At 40.4% G+C, this 9,933-nt stretch overlaps 1 protein-coding gene across 1 annotated transcript in view; it reads left to right on the top strand.

Moving 5' to 3' along the window:
• Positions 1-9,933, top strand: part of St8sia6 (ST8 alpha-N-acetyl-neuraminide alpha-2,8-sialyltransferase 6) — a 131,005-nt gene that overhangs the window by 95,045 nt on the left and 26,027 nt on the right. The gene's annotated exons all lie outside the window — the stretch shown is intronic.

The raw sequence follows: 9,933 nt of genomic DNA, 5'->3' as shown, positions 1-9,933 counted from the left end.
AATAAATAAATAAATATTTTTTTAAAAGATTTTACCTGGTAATGGGATAAATAAATAAATAAATATTTTTTTAAAAGATTTTACCTGGTAATGGGAAGTTTTAATAGGAAAGGTTCTTTATAAAATATTCATATGATTGGTTTCCTGAAGCCTTTAATCCCAGCACTCAGGAATCAGAGGCAGACTCCAGGCCAACCTGGTCTACACAGCAAGTCTCAGACCAGCCTATCTGAAAACTAAGAACCATGATTATTGAATTATCCTCACATAATTAGACTCCTTCCTAGTGGATTGAAGCATTCTAAGTACTTCTTTGCTTTGGAGATTCTCTCTGCTGTGGGATTTGACTGTTTATTGCCCCTTGCATGTAGACAGAACACATCCATTTCCTCTTTTCTCCTCCAGAGAGTCAACATTGTACCTATAGATCATTCTTATTGAACCTAGCTAAAGTTTTAAACAAGAAAGATGCTATGTGTCCCTTTTCTCTTGACCTCCAACTTGATTAAGTTGCACAAAGTCAATAATATCGAGATGCCTATCATCCCTGCTTTTAAACTATTTGTTGATCTTATTAAGAGTTTTCCCACTCCCCCCAAGGCAGTACCTGGGTTTCAACCTGAGAAACCGCCATTCTTCCTGGCCTTCCCTCTCACTTTGATAAACCAATGTCTGCTCACTTGTCTGAGCATGACATTGAGATGTCTGAAAATGACACTGAGATATTTGAATATGATACTGAGATGTTTCCTTGAAATTAAACAAACTTTTCCTTCCCCACTTTCTTAATTTCACCCTCGAAAATTCTTTGTTAAGCCCTGGAAACTTCTGATAAACAGGTTCCATCCTCGCAGATCTTTGAGCTGCAGCCATTAGTCTTAGATCCCTAGGCAAGTTGCATAGTAACTATCACATTAGCTTCCCTGACTTAAAAAACTCATTTGTTTGTGTAATCAGTTACAGAAATTACCAAGCACAACAACCACTTATTTCTCATGCTACTATCACCTTTTCTCTCCTAGAAATACATATGCTATTGTATTGACTTTAGGTCTGGGAGGCTCTCTGGTAACAACTGATATATTAAGATATACTCATGTTTCTGAGACATTAGATAAAAACTTAATGGCAGAAAACGGTGCTATTGTAGAAATGTTGATGTTTAAGACTCACACAAATGAGATACCTTTCAAATAAGTTGGAGAATGGGTATTTTCTGCCTAATTAATTTGTTACTGACAAGGATTACATGGTAATGATTTTATTAAACCTTGAGCTAACTTCCAGGTTTGATTAAATTAAAACTTCTTAAAAGTCATCCCTATGTGCTGTGAGACAATGGTCTGGTACCCAATGGTCTGGTAATGATTTGTCATTTGTATTTTAATGAAATGCTGATTGGCCAGTAGCCAGGCAGGAAGTATAGATTGGACGACCAGGCAGGAAGTAGAGGTGGAGCAACAAGAACAGGAGAGGGAAAAGGAAAAACCAGTCTGTAGTCATCACCCAGATGTAGAGGAAGCAAGGTGAGAATGCCTCACTGAAAAACATACCAAGACACATGGCTAACACAGACAAGAATTATTGGTTAATATGGAAGATATAAGAGTTAATAAGAAGCCAGAGCTAATAGGCCAACCAGTTTATAATTAATGTAGACCTCTGTGTGTTCATTTGGAACTGAATGGCTGCGGGATCTGGTGGGACAGAAACCACTCTCAACACCTATTCTTGTGTTGAGTGTATAAGAAACTGTCCTAAGACTAGTGACAGTGAGATGGTTCACCTGAAAAAGGCACTTACCACCAAGCCCGATGGCCTGAGTTCAATCCCTAGATCCCTCAAGGTGGGAGGAAAGAACAGACTTCTGAAAGTTGTCCTCCAGCCTCCAAATGTGTGCCATAGTGCACATACATGCACACAGACATACAATAAATAAATAAATAAATACACTTTAGACAAGCTTAAAGACCCTAATGTTGTTTAGTAGATTCACTGAAAGGCCTAAAAAGTATATTTTATACAAAACATCTGTTCAAAGCAACAGTAGTGTTTGTTTTCATTACCGTCTTGTGAGTTTATTCTTTGTCAGGCAGCCAGTACTTCATATTCATGTTCCAGGCGGTTTGTTCTGAAGCACAGATTTCTTGGTGAGAAGCAAGCATCATCTCCACTACCTGCTCCCGATTCTACAAGACCATGCTTGTTGTTCTGAGCCACTTATTTTCCTCCTTTCCAGTCCCTGAAATGTTTGCTGTTTACGATTTGTGCGTGATGACTGTTGATGACAGCTAAAGGCAATGCATATTTTATTCTTGTTCAAATTTAAGCAGAAGCATGCAGTCTATGCTAGGTGTTCTGGGTCAGCTGTCAGACTGAGAAAGCCTCTTTTGGTTTCTTCTGCATCAGGACCATTTTTCACTGTTAAAACCCTGTCATATCATCTTCTGTCTGTCACACCATTCAGTATGTCTGTGCATTTAAAAAAGCAACAAAAACCACACCATGTCATTACCTCTGTAGTATTTAATCATAGAAACCACCGCTTATTCATGGCGACTCGTTCCTCTTCTTAGCATTTTAGAATATAGAGTTTTCCATAAAAAATGCATCAAACTTACATGAAATTCGCTGGCCTTCTAAATTCTGTTTCAAACCTTGTCTGCCACACTGAACTCAGTACTTACTACACTGCTTTCCCTAGCTGTGTCAGATGAGCCTCCCTCCAGCCCGCCCTGTCATGTTATAAAGATCTTCTTGTCTTTATAACATTGCCTACAGTGTCTTCAGTGCTGTACAGCTTGTTTAAGCGTCTCTATTGCAACCCTGCAGATGGGTCTAGCCAGTGTTTCAGCAGTGCCCTTTACACCCGGGCTCTCACCACCATCGGTTTCTGCTCCTTTGCTTTGATGGTCACTTTCTCTTGTGCTTTATTTTTGCCTTGGTTTCATTCCTCAAACAGATGATCTGCTCTTTCATAAACTTAAAGGTAGCAGTGCATAAAGAAGCCAACAAGGGGACTGCTCAGTTATCTGTCCTGCTTCAGTTTGGTGTTTATATACTTTCTCATCTTAGACCAAGGTTTGAAATAATTCTATTGAACTTTGGCTCACATTTTAAAAAAAACATATTTATGTGTGTGCATATGTCACTTGTGTGAGGGGGCCCGTGGAGGCCAGAGATTATGTAAAGTCTCCCAGGACTAGAGTTACAGTTAGTTGCAAACTGCTTCGAATAAGTGCTGGCACCCCAGCTAAGGCTCTCTGGAAGATCAAGAAGCACTTTTAACTGCTGAGTCATTTCTCCAGCCTCTCTCTCAACTTAAAAAAATTATTTTAAACTGTGTATGTATGCATGGTGTGTGTGTGTGTGTGTGTGTGTGTGTGTGTGTGTGTGTGTGTGTAGAGATGCGTATGCCACAACAGAAGTGTCGAGGTCAGAGGAAAACTTGGTGTAATCACCTCTGTGCTCCCAACTTTCTGTGGGTTCCAGGTCGCTGGAGCTACACAAGTCCTTTACCCACTGAGCCGTCTCACTAGGACAGTTTGAGGCTTCTCTATGGCTGGCTAGATATGAAGAACTTAAAGGTATTATGAGGTTGAGTGCTCAGCAAAACTATAAAGCATATTGTACTTTATATTTTATTTATAAATATTTATTTATATTCATATTGCCTATTTGCTATCGGTTCTTGAGTTCCAATTTCCTCTCCCACTTTGTCACCCACCCATAAATTCTTTCAAGTCCTTCTTTTTTCTTTTCAATGCAATGCCTTGGGTGGGAGGGTGGGGTACATATGCCCTTACACCAAGTCAAGATTTCATGCTCCCAAATGCTATTTTTCTTAATTTCAAGACCCCAGGTCTTCTGTGGAGATCTCACTGGTCTCTCATACACTAGCTCCTGTCACTCATGAGGAATGGGTGGCCTGTTCTGTAAAGGAAAGGGAGGGGCATGAAGACATACTGAGTGCCTGTCCCATATTGCTATGATTATTTGAATGTTGTATAGTTTTAAAAACACACTGTATAATTTTAAAAAAAGTAATTTAGTATAATTCAGTGTTTTTAGCCTAGTCACACAGCAATACAACAATCAATAATGAGTAATTCCAGAACATTTTCATCATTCTCAAATATCTATTCCAATTGACAGGAACTTCCTATTTTTTTTTCCTCTACGACTTTGGCAGCAAATGATCTACTTTCTGGCTATGCAGGTTTGGCCCCTCAGGAAATCTAATAGACACGGAATTATACAACATGGCCAACATGCTCTCCTTTGTTTACTGGCTTCTACTTAGTGTGATGTTTTTAAGGTCTACCCATTGGAACATGAATCAGCGTTTGCCTCTATTAAGTTGTCAAGTGATGTCCTACTGTGTGGACATGCTGTTTTGTGATGTCCTACTGTGCGGACCTGCTGCTTTGTTTACTACCTTGTTTTAGTTGCTTTTCTTCTTGCTGTGATGAAATGCGCCATTAAAATCATCTTAATGGAGAGGCCTTTGTTTTGGTTCATTTGTTACTGTTGTCTGAGGGCAGGGGCAGTTACATCAGCAGGAGCTTCAGGCAGCCAGCCATATGCCAATCACAGTCACTAGCTGGCTTTTACACAGCCTAGAATCTCAGCCCAGGGAACAGTACCACCTATAGTGTGTGTGTGTGTGTGTGTGTGTGTGTGTGTGTGTGTGTGTGGTGGGGTTCTTCCCAACTCAATCCAATCAAGATAATCCCTGTGGACAAACTCAGAGGAGTCATTGCCTCTTGGGTTTGCCCAAGGGCTTTTTTCTTGGTGATTCTACATCTCATCTAGTTGATGACTGAGACTGTCAGCTGGTGGTTAGGTGAGGAGCGTTTGGTTTCTTTTGACTTTTTGTTTGTGAATATATGTTTTCATTTCTCTTGTTGTACATTTAGGAGCGGAATTACTGGTAACATGGTAACTCTGTGTTTAGAATTTTGAGGAACTGAAATTTCTTTTTCTAAGTGACTGCACCATGTTAGAGTCCTGAGATCATGTTAAGGTGGAAATTTCCTCAATGACATTTCTGTGTTGTGGTTTTGATTTGTGTTTGCCTTCCATTCATGAGGTCAAATATCTTTGATGTGCTCAGTAGGTATTTTATAATATACATTAACACAATGCTTAATCCAGGCCTTTACTCATTTTATAAATGAACTACCATCTTACTTTTGAGTTGCTACTGTAAGTTATACATTTGGTAGCAAATTACTAATGATATATATGATTTGAAAGTATTTTTTCCCATTCTGTCAACTCCTTTTCCCCTTTCTTGACCATATCCTGGGAAGTACAACACATTTAAATTTTGATATAAACCAATTCATCCTTCTATTTTCATTGATACTTTTGGTTTTATATCTAAGAAAATACTGCCTGACTCAACTTTTATGACTTTGGTATGGCATGAATACTTAATGCCTATGGGGACATGGGCTAATGACTTGAAAAATTGATCCCAACATGAAATTTTTTGGGGGAATAATGGGAATATTAGAGGTACATACAGGCTGGAGGAAGTGGTTACTAGGAGCAGTTTTTGGAGAATATTATCCCTAGCAACTTCCTGTCTCATTTTCTGCTTCCTGGATTACCATGATGTGAGCTGAATTGCTTTACTTTATCTTCCCTGCCGCGATAGGCTGAAATACTCTAAAACCATGAGAGAAATAAACTTTTCCTCCTGTAAGATGTCAGTGTTATGACACGGTGATGGAAATGAAGCTAATCCAGAAAACTGATACCAGTGAAGTGTGATCTTTTCTAGGACTAGAACATGATCATGCAGTTCCTATATCTTTAAACTGGTTTTAGGGAGGAATTTGGTGATGTTTGGCGGTGTGGGCTAGAAACGCTCTAGGCTAGAAGTGGAGCTAAATTGGTAAGTCTGAGAAAACTCAGAAGACCAGAATTCTGACAAAAAATGCAGAAAGTGTGAAGATGTTTTGTGACATCTCAGATGGGAAAAAGGACTCCCCTGAGCACAATTAGTGTTATATGTTGTCAGAGAATTTTGAGGGAGAACTGACTTTAAAGATGGAAAACCCATTAATTTGATGGAAGCTGTTTCAGGACAACACAGCATTCCAGCTGGAGCATGGCTATTGTTGACTTTAGGTAGGTTTACAGTCAGACTTGGGAACAAAAGGCAGAGTGGATGCATTTGAAATAAAGATCCACTATGCAGGACATCTGGTGTGCGACCCCAAAGGGGTCACAACCCACAGGTTGAGAGCCACACCTCAGAGGATCATGATTAGATTGCTTGGCCCAAGATGGTGGTGCTATTTAGGGGGTGAAACTTTCTAAGATGAGGCTTTGCTGGAGGAAGTCAGTCACTGGCAGCTGCTCCACCCTGGCTGCTGTTATCATTATTATCAGCTACTATGATATATTGAAATTTCTGAAAGTATGAGTAAAGTAAGTCTTTCTGCTTTAACTTGTCTGTACCAGGAAACTGCATCACAATGATAGAAAAAACAAAACAAAAAAACAAAAACCAAAAAACCAAAAAACCTAAGCTGCTCTACTTTCTCCAAAGAGTTTCAGCTTAGTCTTTACATTTGGTCCTGTGATCCATTTTCAATCAATATGGTGGCATAAAATAGGTCTCCAAGTTCATATCCGTTAACCTGAGTGCGATTTATTGATAAAATTATTCTCACTGCATTGTTCTGAAAACCTTATGGAAAAAATCACTTTATGGGCCGGAGAGATAGTCAGAGTATAGCTGCTTGCTACTTAGGCTTTGAACTTGTTCCCCATCCCCATGTTTTTCTGCTTGAGACAGGCATGGAGTCTTCTCTGTAGCCTAACCTCTTTGTCGGTCTCCACTGGAATATCACAAACGCACGTTTGCATTTGACCGTTGGCTGTTCATGATGTCATCATCATTCCTACTAGCAAGTTCACTTTCTGTCTCTATTCCTGTCATTTTATAAAATGGAGATGATATTTACATTTATTTAAAGACGTGTTTGCTATAGTAATATGCTTGGTAGGAAGTAAGTTATCTCTTAGCCTCTCGCCGCACAGGCAGCTGCTGTGAGTTCCAGTTTGAAATAATGCTTTATTATTATAAAAAATGTTTAACACTCTTGGTATCTAGAGCAGTCATGGCATGTCTATGAGATCATAAACAGGCAATAACTAACTGACTAAATGACTCCAGATCCAACCCCCTGCTTTAGGGGGAAGTGAAAAAACACATATATGCCCTGGTTTTTCATCTGTGATCATTTTATATAGATTTTCATCATCCCTGCCATGAGGAACAACACTTCCTATTCAGTTTGTTCCATTAGAACTTTCTTTGATCCTCCCATGATGGAAACTAGGTCATGCTGAGCATCAAGTCTAAAGCCTCAGCTTTCTAAGCTGCAATTATCTTGAGCATTATTTTCTACTTCCCACCGAAGGAGCCATTGGCTGTCTGACCCTCCTTTTCAACACAGGCGATCAAATCCCATGTCCTAATGTCTAGACAGAAGTGACTAGGAAATGCCGGAACATTAATCAGCAGAATTATAGAAAGATCCTAGAGTTCTATATATCCGAATTATTTAGCTCACAATTGGGAATAAAAAGGAGATGGAAAACATAGGGTGGGGATCGGTCCTTCATATTGCAATGCTGTTGGGCAAAGACTGGTGACAGATTTGGAAAGGAGGGATCTATAAAGAAGCCAGAGAACCAAGAGGAACATGGTCTAGTGCCCAGAGGCCCAAAGGGAGAGCATGTGTCTACTGCCCAGAGACCCAAAGGGGGACATGCGCCTAGTTCCCAGAGGCCCAAAGGGGAACATGTGTCTGGTGCCCAGAGGCCCAAAGGGAGAGCATGTGTCTAGTGCCTAGAAGCCCCAAGGGAGGAACATGTACCTAGTGCCCAGAGGCCCAAAGGGAGACATGTGTCTAATGCCCAGAGGCCAGACAGTGAGAGGGCTGAGCTTGGGACGAAAGCCAAAGAGCAGATGATAAACCGCACAGGGAGTCCTGACATTTGTCTTGGAAGAATGCCTGGCTTTCTCAGAGCAGTGAGAGGACAGTAGTGGACATGAGTCAGCCTCTATAGGACCATGCCTGTGGCCTCCCTACCTCATCCTCCTCTGTGCAAGATGTGGACGTCCATCCAGAGAGCAGGACACAGCCTCCTGAGGCGGGTGTGGGTTACTGTTTGCAGGTGCCTTCTAGTCAGACTTAATCTAGTATGTGAAAGTTCCTAACATGAAGAGAGTGTTTGGAAAAGGAAATAGCATCAACACAAAATAAACCAAACTGTTTCTCTTTTAAAAATAAATGTTTCACAGGACCAGGGAATTGGTTCAGTGAGCAAAACGTACTCACGGAACAAGCTACACAATCTGAGTTCAAATCCCTGGAACACATATAAGACAGCTGGAGCCACTGGCATGTTATATAACCCCAGCACTCCTGTGGTGAGATGGGAAAACCCCGCCGGAAGCTTGTGGTACATCTAATCTAGAATTTGCAGCACAGTGAAAACGAGAGAACCTGCATTAAAACCAAGAGTAGGGAAAGGACCCACAACGGAGGTTGTCCAAGGCTTAGGCTTCTCTCTCTACACACCTGTGATTTGCCTGTGTTCTCACATGCAAACACACACACACACATGAGAGAGAGAGAGAGAGAGAGAGAGAGAGAGAGAGAGAGAGAGAGAGAGAGAGAGAATACTTTACAGAGCAGCAGTCTGGGGCCTGCAAAACAATAATAGCAGCAGCAAAAGGTTTCTTGGTCCAGCTTTCTTTCCCTAAAAACATCTCCCTAAGTAAAACTATGAACTCTGTCAACAAAAGGTCAGCACAAATGACTTCTTTTCCTCTTTCATTGAAAATAGATTTTTTCCTACAACATATACTGATTACAGATTTCTCTCCCTCTACTCATCCTCGCTCTTCCTCCCATTTGTTCCCACAGGTCTCTAAGGGATAATAATAAATCATAATAAGAGAAAATAGAACCAAATAAATCACAATAGACCAAACAACACAGACAGAAGGAAAATATCCTAAGAGAAGGCCCAAGATATAGACGCGGAGAACCACTTGTTCATACTTCCAGGAACCCCATTAAAAACACAAACTAGAAGCCGTAATATATATACAAAACCTGTGGAGTTGAAAAAAAAATAGGTAAAATAAAAGTAAAAATTAAACTAAAAAATAAAGTGCTGAGAGGACATTATGAGACAAGGGACCTGCAAGGGTGTCCTTGAGTCTGTTTTTGTTGGCGATCTACTGCTGAGCATGCAATCTACCCCTGGGAGTAGTCTGTGCTCCCAGTGAGAGTCCTGTGGAGAAAACTAATTTTTTATTTTGATAGAATAATTTTATTCAAAGCTGGAGTATCTTTAAAGTGGATCTCAGGGGGAGGAAGCATAACAATTGCACCCAATGGTGAATTTTGGTGATTCAATTACCTGTCTTTTTTTTTTTTTTTAGCAGTGTCACCTAGATATCTTTATTATTTTTTAACTTTCTTTTTACTTATTCTTTGTGTCTTTCACATGGTACATCTCTATTCCATTCATTTCCACATCCCTTCTTATCCACCCTGTCTGCTCTTGCAACCCTCCCCCTAACGAAATATAATTTAAGAGAAAAGAAAGGAAAAAATTCTCATCATGGAAGCAGTGGCATGGCACAGTGGGTCACGCAGTAAACCCTCTTGTCCATGTATCTTTACTTGCAAGTGTTCGTTGCAAAGAGTCATTGGTCTGGTTTGAGGCCTCAGGTTTTGCTGATAAGTGGTTATTAACTGGAGATAGCTCCTTGGTTAGCGTTGGGAACATGTATCCACTTCTTTCAGCTCTAGGATCTAATCTGAGGCCTCGTGAATCCTCAGCCACTGACAATTCATATGTGTGATATCCCAGCTGTGTTTTCTATGTAGG

This window comes from Microtus ochrogaster, chromosome 16 (genome assembly GCF_000317375.1).
Source record: "Microtus ochrogaster isolate Prairie Vole_2 chromosome 16, MicOch1.0, whole genome shotgun sequence".
Classification (NCBI taxonomy): domain Eukaryota; kingdom Metazoa; phylum Chordata; class Mammalia; order Rodentia; family Cricetidae; genus Microtus; species Microtus ochrogaster.
Note: the sequence above shows the minus strand (reverse complement) of the source record. Positions and strands in the feature narration are given on the sequence as shown.